Source organism: Brassica rapa, chromosome A07 (genome assembly GCF_000309985.2).
Source record: "Brassica rapa cultivar Chiifu-401-42 chromosome A07, CAAS_Brap_v3.01, whole genome shotgun sequence".
NCBI classification, from domain to species: Eukaryota; Viridiplantae; Streptophyta; class Magnoliopsida; order Brassicales; family Brassicaceae; genus Brassica; species Brassica rapa.
Window position 1 is genome coordinate 3,676,438 of NC_024801.2, and position 9,387 is coordinate 3,685,824.

The following is a 9,387-nucleotide window of genomic DNA, read 5'->3' on the forward strand; positions in this document are numbered from 1 at the left end:
GGATGGTTGTCCCCTTAGTATAATACCATCACTAAGTTGTTCCTATAGTATAATATTTTTCATAATGCCAAAATTAACCTTTCATTAATCAAATTAAACATATATTAAAATCATTTTTAAGAGTTTAATGAAAAAGATAAAAATAAAATGCTTTAAAAAGGCAAAAGAAATGCAAAAACAATTAGAAAAAATAGAACAAAAGACACTGAAGTATGGAACCAAATATCCCTACTTACCCTAATATTCTTCCATATCAAAATACTCCACAACATTTTTAAAAAATATTCTAATGTAGAACTTGATTCCAATAACAATAGCCTACCCACTTTGTCATCAGCCGAAAAACGCATCACGTGGTTGCACCAAATTCCCAAACACCACATATTGTATAGATATGCATCATAGAATAATAGTTTGTGAAAATCAAAAGAGAAACTATGGAGAAATCATAGATTGATAAAGAAGAAAACAAAAATCGTTTTTTTTTATATTGGCAAAGCAAATCGATCAAAACACGTTTTAGGAAGTTAGGATATTTTTAGAATATTTTCTTAACAGAAACTTCCTTAATTTTCAAAAACAGGTTTTCTTATCCGCCTTCTACAATGAGTAGAACTAGGCTTGTCCAATATGGTAAAACCGAATCGTACCGAACCGAACCGAAATAGACAATATGGTGGGTTTTGGTATATACCATATAAACCGAATGGATATGATTTTATAAAAACCGTAGGATTTGGATATGGTTTGGTTTATAACCGATTAAACCGAATAAACCGAACAAAAACGATCAAAAGTAAAAATATGTAAATATGTACATATTTTATAACGTCACATGAAAATCTATTTTTTTATATAAGTTATTCTTTTGTTAATAATTATTATCATATTTTTTATATTAATAAAGAATCATAATTTGAAAAACACTTCAAATATAATTAAATAACAATTCATCGCAACTGAGGCTTTTTATTTTTTTTAGTCTTCTTCTTTCAATCATTTTGCTTTGTTTTAGCATTGATTAAATTAAAATGAAAGTTATAAATTTGATGGATAATAACTAAAAAAAATCTTCACAACTTTTTTCTTATTTATAAACGAACAAAGTTTCACTCGAAGAAACATAACTTTGATGAACACTAAATATGGAAGAGTAGAAAAACTTTTCTTTCATACTTCTCTTTTGTTTTTTTTTTATTTTTATTTTCAAAATTTCGAGCCTTTGATTTTAATTCTAGAATTGATTATTTCATCTGAAGGTATAAGCGTTTTTATATTTTTTCTTTTATTTGAAAATATAATATCTTTTTAATAAATGACTGCAATGACAATATGACTCTAAAATTTATATAATATGATCCCAAACTAAATAATTATGTTTTGGTATAAAACCGAATAAACCAAAAACCGACGGTATATAAACCGAACCGAACCGAACCGAAGTAAATATGGATTTAGAATGGTAGTTATATTTTACTAACCGAAATACCGAAAAACTGAAAAAACCGAACCGACACCGAACCGATATCCGGATTGAACACCCCTAAGTAGAACCATGACAAAAAACTTGAATGCAATTTCTACCTCATGTAGACGTACGTGTTGTATTTAGATTTCGCATTCCCGAAATTTTAGAATACTTCATAAAACTAGAAACTGCATTTGAGAGAAAGGTAGATATCTTTACAATTAGTATAATTCGCATTCTCCATATTTAGAATTTTAATTAAAAGTAGATTGTTTTGTTCTAAAAAAAGTAGATAGACTTGTTTATTCTGGAATTCGTTTTCTACTAACTCATTTTCCGTAGAAGACAAATTCTACTTTTAGTAGAACAAAATTTTAAAATTTGTTTATCAAGTTTTTCAACCAAAAAAAAATATGTCCTTACAAAAAAACAGGTGTTTTGAATCATTTATTTTAAATATTTACATCAATTATAAATGATACAAGTAAATTTTACATCGCTTATATAAATGACTCTGAAAGTGGTGATGCAAATAATTTAAATCAGTTCAAACACAAATGATGATAATATTTTCTATATTTGCATCATTTATGATATTAGTATGTGTCATTTGCCAAAATTGATCCTAACTTTTGCATCATTTAATACAAATGATGTTATTATTTACTATAACTCTTGTAATTAATTATGAACTAGGAGTTTTTCCCGCACATGCGGGCATAGTTATTTAATAAAATATTTATTATAAAATATATTATTAGTTTAATGATAAAAAAAATTAAATAAAACATTAAATTTATACTATTTTATGAATCTTTCAATTTTTAATTCTTAATTTTTATTGATTTAAAACATTATTTTTGGATAACAACACTAATATCTTGTAAATATGTTGTTATCTTGAACAAAATTGTATTATATTAATTTATAAACAATGATATAATTAAATAAAAAAATATATAATTATTAATATAAAGTGATGTTATTAAACCAAATTCTAGGAATTAGTATAACCTACAAAATCTCAAAATAAATCAAAAGCACAAAATTGTTAAACCAAACTCAGCTTTACATATTATATTAGTCAAAATAAATAAGAATATTGATATATATAAATATATATATATATATATTATATATATATATAGTTATATTGTGAAATAGTTCCTATAATAATTAAATAAACACTCAAGCAGACCAACTATGTGGACAAACAAAACAGTAATATGTAATGTATATTTGAGGAAATTTTAATTTAAACAAAGTTATAATTCTTTAAAACTCTTGAAAAATTAAAAGTAAATAAAGTAAATTTTAAATTTTCATAAATATAAGGTACTTGTTGTAAAAATATTTTGAAAATATTCTTTTTATAAAGTTATTCTTGCAACTAGATGATAACAATAAATATTTAGTAAAAATAAAAAACATGTTGTAAAAGTATGGAATTTATCGTAAAAGTATGAAATTTATCTGTGTATTATTAATGATCAATGGGGGTTCCTTTATATAAGGATTACAAGATAGAAATAAATGAAAAAAATATACAAATCCTAATCCATCTAGATATAGGATAACTACAAATATAAGGAAAAGAAAATAGGGTTTCCTTTTCTCCTAATCTAGTAGCAGCCTCTCTCTCTCTCCAAAGTCGGCCGCCTCTCTCTCTCCTCTCTCTAGGGTTTCGGCCATCTCTCTCTCTTCTAGGGTTTGGGCCGGTTATGGACATCCACCAATGGATTTATAACACTCCCCCTTGGATGCCATAACCATATAGGATCGTAGTACACTTCATGTTGCCTCATTAAAAACCTATCAGGAAAATTCAGTGGGACAAAACCATGATGAAGGAAATAGAGTACAACACGTACTACTCCCCCTAATGTGAACCTCAGTGTAGGTTCTTTAGTCTACGCATCTGATGCGTGATCTTTCCTGTGCAGGGAGGGAGTAATCAAATCGGCCAAGTTTATTACTGAACCGTAATTGGATCACTTTGATCTTTCCGGTCTTTTCTCATGTCTTCTGACATCATGTGTACATGGTTAAGAAGTGAACCTTTTCTGTCGACCACTCTATACTTTGGTCCGACATGTAGGACTATGGTCCTTGACCAAAACATCCTCTTGGATACTCTCTTTTGGCTATCATGATTAGTGACGATGATAAAGTGCTGATTATAGGAGCTTCTTCTTTACTACCATCGACCACACTCTAATCTGATCGATCCATGTTGAGTCATATACTTCTTTTATACATATTCATAACTTGTCTCACGAGTGTCCAAGATCATGACTTGATCAATGATCATTGTTGTAATGAGTTTTACAATCTTATCTAACTATGGCTCTTTGTCCAAATACACTCATGAATCTCATCAAACTATGGCTCTTCGGCCAAATACACTCAAGGACCTCATACATGACTATCGACTCTTCTTGCCTTTGGCAATGCTACATTCATTAGTCTTTGCAGTCCTATCTTAGTATATGATGGCGTCCTATGACCTCTGTCGCCGTGGATCATACCACGCATATTAGGTCATGGACCTCGGCCACATGTGTTTATGGACTACAATCATGATGGCTGTTCTTTCTTTTTCACTAGCCATGATTAAAGAAGAAGGGTCGGACACTTCTAGCCGGAAAACCCACACAGATTTAATAGATAATCTGTATCAACCAATTAACCTCTCTTTAGGCTGGTTTAGTATAAAGTAAACACAAGGAATTCAAATCTCTTTTATAAGTATATGGACTGAATTTGGATTGTTCTTATACAACTCCTTTACTAGTATTATATACTATATGCAGCTGCTTTATTTCAGTCTATGAACAGCTTAGGAACAATGATGTTCTTTATCCAGTGATCCATGTGCTACTTACTATATCATTATATGTCAATCTAATTTCTTTCATATGACCAGACCTTTTGTCAATTTCGAAAATCTGTAGCAGCATCCACCACATAGGAATTTATCTCCTTATAATCTATTCCTTTGGTCTCTGTGAGCATCCTTGTGCAACAAGCTATGATCTAATGCTGTTAGTAGGAAAACATGAACACCTTTAGACCACTTGATCATGTACCATATCTCACGGTTTCTTTTTTTTCAAAAGACCCATCTATTTCACTGGTTTATCCGATGGTGTTTCTGTATTTGTGTATGGCCAATACGCCTATCTCTTCTTTAGATACTATGAACCCCACGTTTATCTTTCAATCTAACCTTTAATATTTAATCTTTATGAGTACTCTTTCGTGGGTTCATGATCCTCGCTTATATCTTTAAACTTAAGTACTACTACTTTATGTATCCTTATACAAATATAACTCTCATTTGTTGACACTTATATATATGTGTGGTTCCATTGTTGTTCCAGACATGATCTAATCGATTTGAGATTTCATTATCCAGGACCTTTGTTACCTAGTAGCTTAGCGTCCCAAGACTACATGGTTTGGTACCGTAGATGTTCAGCTGCGCAGCCTTATCTCAATGTCTGGTATGGTTTCTCTTATGACCTCGGATCTGTATTCTATGCACCTTTTCTTTCCGAGGTTCCTTTTCTTATGGAACTCATTGGTCTATCTTGTATAGACTCTGTAGCAACTTGACTATGTATCTTTCTAGGACATTAGATTACGTTTGGTGCTAAGCTGGTGGTTATGACTTAGCCATTCTTTTCTTTTCTTTTCGGGTCAGTGTCTGGCATCTAGATTAGCTAGCTTTGTATAATATTTCTTTGGACGTCTTAAATCATATTCTCTAGTCCGAGGATCTTGCCAAGACAATGATGGTTAATACCATTCTATTTCTCTTATCATTCTTTTACTCTTTTATCATTCTTTACCAGCTTATAACTTTCTCCTTTTAATGTTGGATAGTCGGATTCATTGATCATGTAATCCGTGTACCTGGCCACAATCTAATCACCCATGTTTGGCTCAAGTTTTCTTTGAATTTGTGGGAGAAAGTAATACTCCTATCCAATATATATTCCCAATCCTCTTCTGAGGTTCCATCTTAGACGGCACATATATGTATGTGGTGGTTTATTCAAAATCTCTTAAGATAGTGTATGTTTGGTTTTATGACCCGTATATAATCTGAGATGGGAATATCTATGCTCACTTATATGGCCTGATGCATTTGAACTTTATATACATGTAAATCTATAATGTCTCCAAGCTTTATAGACTCTATAGTCTTTGGCTTACATGACCGATTCTTTATGGGTAATAGCTTACTTGGCCAAACCTTTATAGGTAATGGATTGTGTGCGGCCAAGCCTGCACTATGCGGCCAAGTCACGGCCGAGTAATGTCCTCTTTGGTTTGGCCGTTTGTATCATGGCCTCTACGGTCGAGGAATGGTCCTTTATGGCCGAGTAATGGCCGAACCATATATCATGGTCTTTAGACCATAGTACATGAACTAGTAGTATTGATCATGGGTTTATCCTCTCTCCCCCTCATGACCATACTATAATTTCGTGATGCTTGGGACAATTAAGCCTAATGAGTTTCCCTTTGTGTACATGTTTCACAACGTGAAATCTTTACGGGATAACTCTGTGCCTTTTCAATATTAATCTTTGCATCAAGTTCTATACTAGGATGGCTAATCCTATCATGCCATATAGTGTAAAATTTCGTGGGATATATCAGTATAGTCACCACTTCGCTTGCCTCTTATCATACTGATCTTGTAGCATAGTTTTAAATCAGTAGAGATCATAAGGTATAGTCTTGACCATTTTCTTATAAGGTCTTAGGCGTTCAAAATCTGAAGGAACTTGTTTCCTTTTGTTTGCCCATTGTTTCTATTTAGAAACCATTTATAACTCAATGGGTCACATATCATTTGGGTGTGTATAATGCCTTATAAGGCAATGCCTTGGCCATAGTTTCTTACTAGGCTACTATACCCATTCATGATTTCTTACTTGGTATTATGCCCTTTAGGCAACTCTTTATCAAAACATTCATATGTTCAAGTAAGATCAGGCAATCAAAATAAACTCTTTTATATATATGTAAAGTCGTGAATGACAATTAGGTTAAAGCAAAACACAAGTCAAGGACTTAAAATAAAATGTCGAGATCCCTCTTAGTCAATAGACATGCCGGCCATTCCTTGAGTTATATTGGACACGGCTCCCTTGGATTCATTCTGATCCATATCAGTCTTATTTGTATCAGGGTATCTCATCTCACTACTCCTCTTTAGTACCTTGTCATTCTCAATCACCGTTAGGCAAGAGATCAGGTCATTGTAAGTGGTGAAAACTCTTTCTATGTAGATATGTTTTGATAAAAAGTTTCCTGGATGGAATGTGGAGTATGTTTTGAACAATACATCCTCATCTGTTACCATTTCACCATACAGTCTCAGTTGGTACACGATTCTGGTCAAAGCAAAATGGTACTCGGCCATAGACCTAAAGTCTTGGTATCTGAGACTCATCCAATCGTGTCTGACCTTTGGTAATAACAACATTGTGTATCTTACTTTAATTCTGTCCAAAGGTCACGAGGATTCTCAATATGTAGATACTGATTTCTCAGTTCCTCAGTGAGATGATGGCGCATAATTGTTATGGCTCTTAACTTTTTCACTTCTAGTTGTATAACCACCCTGAATAATACTTCTTCCGAGTCCTCTTGATTTTAGGATAACTGAAGTTTTCATTGCCCATTCTAGATAATTATCTCCAGAGAGAATTAGAATGGCATAATCCATGGGATCAAATCTCGGCATCTGAAATCATTTTATCAATCAATTCTTGATTTAGAATTCTTGCAACCAATTTAAATAATCAGTGCATATGATTTCATAAGTCTTTCGACCAAAGCAATTTACTACTCGACCATGGTGCGAGACAAGTCGAGAATGCAATGTCTATATATGATGCTTAGGCCACACGGCCATTGTGATACAACGATCCTAGAGATCGGTTCATGAGTTATGCAAACAAGGTCACACGACCATTCAGATATGGTGTCTCACTAGACCACACGACCAAGCTATGATGCATTAAGCCACACGGCTTTCTATCACATGCTGTAAGCAAGTTACCAATCAAGAGCACAAGGCCGCGAGTATGAGCAATGCATCGAAACGATTAGGCCACACAGCCGTTCGGTATGATTCATAACAAAGCCACACGGCCACACAATTCATATCAATTAGGGTTTACCAATTTCAAGGTTGGTAATATGTGGCTAGATTTTAGGGTTTCAGAATCAAATGATCTAGCAACCTAACTCTCATGCAATATGTAAACAATCCTAAACCTCAATCTTTCAAGTTTTAAGCAATTTTAAGGTTTCAAGGTCTTTAGGAATTTAAAACGAGATTTAGGGTTTTAAACATTCAAGTAGCCGATTTTATCAATTATGAGATTTAAGGGTTTCAAGGCCTTAGGATTTTAGTTTCGAGTTTTCCATCAATCTATTAATCCCAAAATCTCAGATCATCAATCATTTAAACAAGAAACAATTTAGAAACCTCAATGATCAATCGATCAGATAAGGACATCAAACAACAACCGGTTTAAGCTTTAGTGTTTCTAGGGTTTCGATTCCAGATTTAGGGTTTTTATAATTCAGATCAGGAACAATCAATAAAACAATCAATCATGTTCTAGGGAATCGATTTCAATCTAGTGATTATGAGATGATCAGTTTTAGGTTTATACCAATTTTAGGGTTTAATCAAGAACATAGGATTTTCATAATAATGGATTAGGGTTTTAGGGTTTGATCATTATGTTCTCAGATTAATCGGTATACCTCTGTTTGTAGGGCTGAGAACCGGACCACCAAAGAACGGATGAACCTCTAGCTGCACACAGACGGACGTGAGCTGGCTCCTATCGGGTCGCGAGCTGAGGACGGACGCGAGCTGTCTCGAACGGGTTGGCGTCTGATCGGGGATGTGAGCTGAGGACGTTGGACGTGATCTGAGCTGGAACGGGACGCGTCTTCTTCTTGTCGGGTTAGCGAGCGGCTGTTTCGGGAACGCGAGCTGGCTGTGATGCTAATCGCGAAGCTGAGGTCGTCCAGGATGCAAGCTGAGAACGTATGAGGTCGTCTAAGCTAAGATCGGATGAGGCTGAGACGGTAATGCTTGCTGGAACGGACGGTATGCGATCGGGTTAGGATTTAGGTGCGATCGTTAGCTAGGTTAGGGTTTAGGTGGTTTTTGCGATTTTTCTATCTCAGGGTTTTAGGGACTATCATGTTGATAACGTGTTGTAAAAGTATTGGATTTATCTGTGTATTATTAATGATCAATGGAGGTTCCTTTATATAAGAATTACAAGATAGAGATAAATGGAAAGTATACAAATCTTAATCCATGTAGATTTAATATAACTACAAATATAAGGAAAATGAAATAGTGTTTCCTTTTCTCCTAATCTAGTAGCCGCCTCTCTCTCTCTCTCTCCAAAGTCGGCTGCCTGTATCTCCTCTCTCTAGGGTTTCGGCCATCTCTCTCTCTCTCTTCTAGGGTTTGGGCCGGTTATTGGCAAGACCAGTTATGGACATCCACCAATGGATTTATAACAAAACAAAGAAATATTAAATTTTCAACTTAAATAACAAATACAAGTTATTCTTGCAACTGAATGATAAGAATAAAAATGAAAATATAACGAAAATCACATTAACAAACAAATATAAATCAAATTTATTGTTATTGTTTATATACTTCTTTTTGTATTTTAATACTAAAATAAATTTAATAATTTTTAAAAATATGCCATGACATATTATGTTTACAAACAAATATAAATCAATTTTTTTTATTTTGTATAAAACTATTTATAATATTTTAGTATAATGATAATTCTAATTATGATATGTGTATATATAATATTAATTATATAAATAAGAAATAAAGATGTAGA

The 9,387-nt window shown here is 33.1% G+C and overlaps 1 long non-coding RNA gene across 1 annotated transcript; it reads right to left on the reverse strand.

Moving 5' to 3' along the window:
* Positions 1–1,158: 1,158 nt before the first annotated feature.
* LOC117126491 lies at positions 1,159–9,322 on the reverse strand. The gene is made up of 2 exons (XR_004449093.1): positions 8,024–9,322; positions 1,159–7,982 (listed from the first exon to the last, which is right to left on the reverse strand). It is a non-coding gene; the product is annotated as an uncharacterized LOC117126491 (long non-coding RNA).
* Positions 9,323–9,387: the final 65 nt, after the last annotated feature.